Source organism: Chiloscyllium plagiosum, chromosome 22 (genome assembly GCF_004010195.1).
Source record: "Chiloscyllium plagiosum isolate BGI_BamShark_2017 chromosome 22, ASM401019v2, whole genome shotgun sequence".
In the NCBI taxonomy this organism is placed as follows: domain Eukaryota; kingdom Metazoa; phylum Chordata; class Chondrichthyes; order Orectolobiformes; family Hemiscylliidae; genus Chiloscyllium; species Chiloscyllium plagiosum.
Window position 1 is genome coordinate 36,097,852 of NC_057731.1, and position 6,000 is coordinate 36,103,851.

Genomic DNA, 6,000 nt, shown 5'->3' on the forward strand with positions numbered 1-6,000 from the left:
TTTATCAACATGTAATCCTAGACCTTGGAATCAGCTAGTCTGGCACCCTCCATTAGGGTCAACTCTTCACATTGGAAGACTAGCAAGTTTTGGGCAGACTAAAGAGCATCTTTCACCAAGTTGATCCTCCAGGTGTAGATGTTTTTTATTTCACAAATATATTTTCATAATTCTATAAGCACATACATAGGTTCTAATTTGTTCTGGACAGTTTTGCAAAAAAATGGAATTTTGACATTTCCTGCAGTTTCTCGACAGTTGCAAAGAATGTATTTTCTATTTCTGTTTATTTTGAGGTATGAAGGGGGTCTTCTAACTGAATAGACCCTCATTAGTGTTTCTCCATTGCAGTATGTTGGCAGCTGCCTCATGCTTTCGTGCATTCCTCCACATAGTTATCGACCTTGGAATGTGCCAAACCAAAGAGTGTCTTTCACAGGATTAATGGTCCTCTCGGTGCAGCCTGGGTGTGTCCTGGAAAACAGTCAGTGGAGTACAGTGTCTGCATCACTGAGCTACACAGGATGAACCTTGACAAAAACCACTCTGTCTCTTTCCAGAACTTTGTAAAGGTATATTTTAGAAGGGGATGAATGACAGTTTCATCACTAGTGCAATGGCTTGAAGGGCAGCATGCATTGAGCAGAGACAGGACATACACGAAGGATCTGGTGGACATCTCTTTCTCATCATCAACCGAACTGTTATGGTGCTTGTTGGAAAGTTGTAGTGATGAGGCATTCTGCTAAATGATTTTGACAATCTATTCCAGGTACCTCCTGACAGGATGAACCGGCAGGATCTTGACATTATAGTGTGCTGAGTGCTTCCTGATAGACTTGTGGTCGAAGATGTTTCTTTGCACAGTTTTCCACAAGGGACAGGTGATGTGGAATGCTCTGATAATTGGAATGTTCTGTGGCAATGAGGTCAGACCCATCTTTAATGCTGGGGATAGGTAGAGTCTCAGTACATTTGATAGCAATCTCACTTTAGTAACAAGGCTGTGGGTTCAATTTCCACACTAACCAATGAGCACAAAATCAAGGTTGATTCTCCAATGCAGTACTGAGGGAGACTTGTACTTTCCGAGGTGCTGTCTTTCAGAGGAGACTTAAAATGAGGTCCCATCCACTTGCATGGGTGGATGTGAAATGACCCATGGCACTATTTTGAAGAGAGGCACTGAAATCTCATTCATTATCTATTTATATTGGAGTGATGAAAAATTCAAGCACAATGCCAATCCGACATTGATTGCCACTCTGTTGAAGTTGCAGACCTGCATGGATTGACCATCAGTGCCTTGGCCAATATTTATTCCTCAAATCACACCACAAAAAAGTAATTTGGCCATTGTCACATTGCTGTTTCTGGGAGTCTGATGTGTGTACTTTAGCTACCATGCTTCCTTCCATTAAATGTTCCAATGCATTAAGACTTTCTCTTTAACAGATTTGACTCTTCCTCACAGTTGATGTCAGGCTGACTGGTTCCGCATTTCCCTCCTTCCTTCCTTGAGTAATATAACATTTATTAACTTCCTCTAATAGGATCATTCTAGAACCGAGGAAACTTGGGAAAATCTTAACTATATAGCCAATATATCTGTAGCTAATGCTTCTAGTGTGTAAACCATTTGTGGTGATACTGTGGCTTTAAGATATGTATTTTATGGTGAGCAGTCTGCTTCAAGCCATTAAACCGCTTCTGAAGTAGTGCGGTTTCTTGTTAAATTCGAGCAATAGAAGCAACCTGAAAGTGGGAGCTTGACCCCACCCAGAACCAAGATTTTAGTTTCACCTTCAGTAGCTATTGGGGTTGTGAATGCTGCTATATTTGTCTCTTTCCTACAGCCAAAAGCTTTGGTTCTCTTCCGGCCTCAAGAATTGCAAAAAAAGACTGTATATTTTACTGAATTTGCATTTGTTAAAGGTGTATTTGTGGGATGCTACTTTACTGGAATAATTAGAGGCACTGTATCATCTGTTTGAAAATCCGTGTACTGCATCAACAGTCTTCCCTTCAGCAGCTTCTCTGTTATTTCAAAATAAAACACGTTTTGTTAGATATGACTTTACCTGAAAAATTCATGCTGACTTTTCAATATCGATCCATATGTTTCCATGTGACTCTTAATTCTATCCCAAAAATAGGTTTCTTTCACATTTTGCTACCACTGAGGTTAAACTGATTGACCCAACAATTACAGCCCAATGTTTACAACCATTTAGCTCAAAAGCTGAATGTTTGCAATTCTCCAATCCTTGAACAGTACCCAAGAATCTTGAGAAGACTGCAAGTTAATCTGGCCTAGCTTCGTTGTTTTCCTATTGAAGGCTACTTTCTGCCAGTTGATTGTTCATTCCAGAGGAGGAGTAATGTAGTTTTCTACTGTTGTCTCAAATCAGATGATAATGATCAATGTTCCCCCAATAAATTCCAAGAATTAAAGATCACAGTGCTTCTGTGACAATATTTTAAGAGGTTATTTTGTCCCTTTTTGTTTTTTTGGAGAAGTTGTAAGGCAAATGTGAAGGGCAATCTACCAAAACTGAGAGAGTAAACAGCTTATGAGGGCTTGGATTTTTTTAAAAAGTTGGAGCAATAGAGGCAGCCTTGCTAAGTGTGGTCAGCTCTTTTGGACTAGGATTTCTCTCTTTTTTTTCAGTTTTTAAGTTTTAGCTTTAAGCAGTTGCTTAAAGACGTAGACAGTGACTTTTCCCTGTCTTGGTTACAGCTAGAAGCTGAGGTTTCTCGGGTTACTCTGTGAGACAAATCTGTTTTTCTGAATATGGCTTTTTTGCCAAGGGGTGTGTTTATGGAATGTTACTATACTGGAACAGTTAATTAGTAATAGTTAGTGTATCTATTACTCTAAGTTTTCCAATAGAGTTATAAGTTCTTTTCTTGTGTTGTATTTTAACTGTAGTGTTTAAATAAATCGTATTTTGCTTAACATCGAATAGTTTGACCAGTCAAAATGCATCTGGAGCACAGCATTTTACATTTGCCTTTAAAAATAAGAAAAAGTTAGGGTCTAGCCTACCTTAAAGTATTTTGAGGTTCTGGTTTGGTCCATAACACTTTGTTCTTGGACAGGACTGGTACTGCTGTAGAAACTTCTGCTGAGCACAATCTAGGAATGATTGTCCCTCACTGCTCCTTACACTATCACTATCCTAGTCATAGAGATGTACAACATGGAAACAGACCCCTCAGTCCAATTTGTCCATGCTGACCAGATATCCCAACCTAATCTTTCCCATTTACCAGCACTTGGCTCATATCCCTCTAAACCCTTCCTATTCATATATCCATCCAGAGGCTGTTGTAATTATACCAGCCTCCATCACTTCCTCTGGCAGTTCATTCCATACTCGCACCACCCTCTGTGTGAAAACGTTGCCCCTTCAGTCTCTTTTATATCTTTCCCCTCTCACCCTAAACCTATGCCCTCTAGTTCTGGACTCCCCCAACCCAGGGAAAAGACTGTCTATTTATCCTAGCCATGTTCCTCATGATTTTATACACCTGTACAAGGTCACCACTCAGCTTTCGACATTCCAGGCAAAACAGCCCCAGCCTATTCAATCTCTCCCTATAGCTCAAATCCTCCAACCCTGGCAACATGCTTGTAAATCTTTTCTGAATCCTTTCAAGTTTCACAACATCCTTCTGATAAGAAGGAGACTAGAATTGCATGCAATATTCCAAAAGTGGTCTAACCAATGTCCTGTACAGCTGCAACATGACCTCGCAACTCCTGTACTCCATACTCTCACCAATTAAGGAAAGCATACCAAACAGTGCCTTCACTATCCTATCTACCTGCCATTCCACTTTCAAGGAGCTATGAACCTGCACTCCAAGGTCTCTTTATTCAGCAACGCTGCGTTGAACCTTACCATTAAATGTACAAGACCTGCTAATATTCACTTTCCCAAAATGCAGCACCTCACATTTATCTAAGTTAAACTCCGTCTGCCGTTCCTCAGCCCACTGGCCCATCTGATCAAGATCCAATTGTAATTTGAAGTAACCTTCGCTGTCCACTACATCTCCAATTTGGGGATTTATCCACTTTTAAGCATTTCAAGACATCCAGGCACTTCCTTCTCTGTAATATGGACATTTTTCAAGATGGTCACCATCTATTTCCCCACATTCTATATATTCCATTCTTTCTCTACAGTAAATACTGATGCAAGACACTCTTATCTCCTACGGCTCCACACAAAGGCTGCCTTGTTGATCTTTGAGGGGCCCTATTTGCTCCTTTGTTACCCTTTTGTCCTTAATGTATTTGTAAAAGTCCTTTGGATTCTCTTTAACCGTATTTGCCAAAGCTATCTCATGTCCCCTTTTTGCCCTCCTGATTTCTCTCTTAAGTATACTCCTACTGCCTTTATACTCTTCTAAGGATTCACTCGATCTATCCTGTCTATATCTGACATATGCTTTCTTCCTTGACCAAACCCTCAATTTCTTTAGTAATCCAGTATTCCCTATCCCTACCAGCCTTTCCTTTCACCCTAAACAGGAATATACTGTCTCTGGATTCTCGTTATCTCATTCCTGAAGGCTTCCCATTTTCCAGCCGTCCCTTTACCTGCGAACGTCTGCACTCAATCAGCTTTTGAATGTTCTTGCCTAATACTGTCAAAATTAGCCTTTCTCAATTTAGAACTTCAACTTTTAGATCTGGTCTATCCTTTTCCATCACTATTTTAAAATGAATAGAATTATGGTTGCTGGCCCCAAAGAGCTCCCCCACTGACACCTCAGACACCTGCCCTGCCTTATTTCCCAAAAGTAGATCAAGTTTTGCACCATCTCTAGTATTTACATCCAGATACTGAATCAGAAAATTTTCTTGTACACACTTAACAAATTCCTCTCCATCTAAACCCTTAACACTGGCAGTCCCAGTCTATGTTTGGAAAATTAAAATCTCCTACCATAACCACCCTATTATTCTTACAGATAACTGAGATCTCCTTACAAATTTGTTTCTTAATTTCCTGCTGACTATTAGGGGGTATACAATACAATTCCAATAAGGTGATCATCCCTGTCTTATTTCTCAGTTCCATCATGTAACTTCCCTGAGTGTATTTCTGGGAATATCCTCCCTAAGTAATGCTATCCCTTATCAAAAACATCACTTCCCGTCCCCTCTTGCCTCCATTTCTATGTTTCTTCTTGCATTTGAATCCTGGAATATTAAGCTGCCAGTCCTGTCCATCCTTCAGCCACATTTCTGTAATTGCTATGATATCCCAGTCCCATGTTCTTATCTGCCTTCCATGTTAGGCGTCTTGCATTGAAACAAATACAGTTTAATTTATCAGTCCTACATTGTTCTCTGCCTTTTTACTACCTGCCCTGATGATTCACTTCTCAACTGTACATTGATCTCTTTCCTCAGCATCTCCCTGGGTTTAAATTCTCCCAAGTCATTTTATAGATCATTAAAGTTCCCAATTAAAGCTAGCTGCAATGTTTATATATTTCAGTAATGTCCTTGTACATTCCTTCCAACTAGCTGGTGTTCTTTTTATGCTGATTAATGTAATTGTACCTCAGTTTCTCTTTATACTTTAATGTCTGCCAAATTTCTTTTAACCTTGAACTCTCTAAAACATAGTCTTCACACAACACTGGAGAAAATGTCTTTTTCTTTTTCTATATTTGATTGTGGACTGAAATGAGAATTTTGGGGGCAACTGCTCGCACTTAGAGACAACAAATGGGAGTCTTTCAAGTTCAGGGTCATTATGTTTCTGTTAGAATGAAAGGCAAAGCTGATGAAATTAGGGGTAGAGTGGTGCTGGAAAAGCACAGCAGTTCAGGCAGCATCCGAGGACCATGAAAATCGACCTTTTGGGCACAAGCCCTTCAGGCATACAGGCAGTGTGCCTGAAGGATGGAGAGATAAATGAGAGGAGGGTGGGGGAGGGGAGAAAGTAGCAGAGAGTACAATAGGTGAGTGGGGGT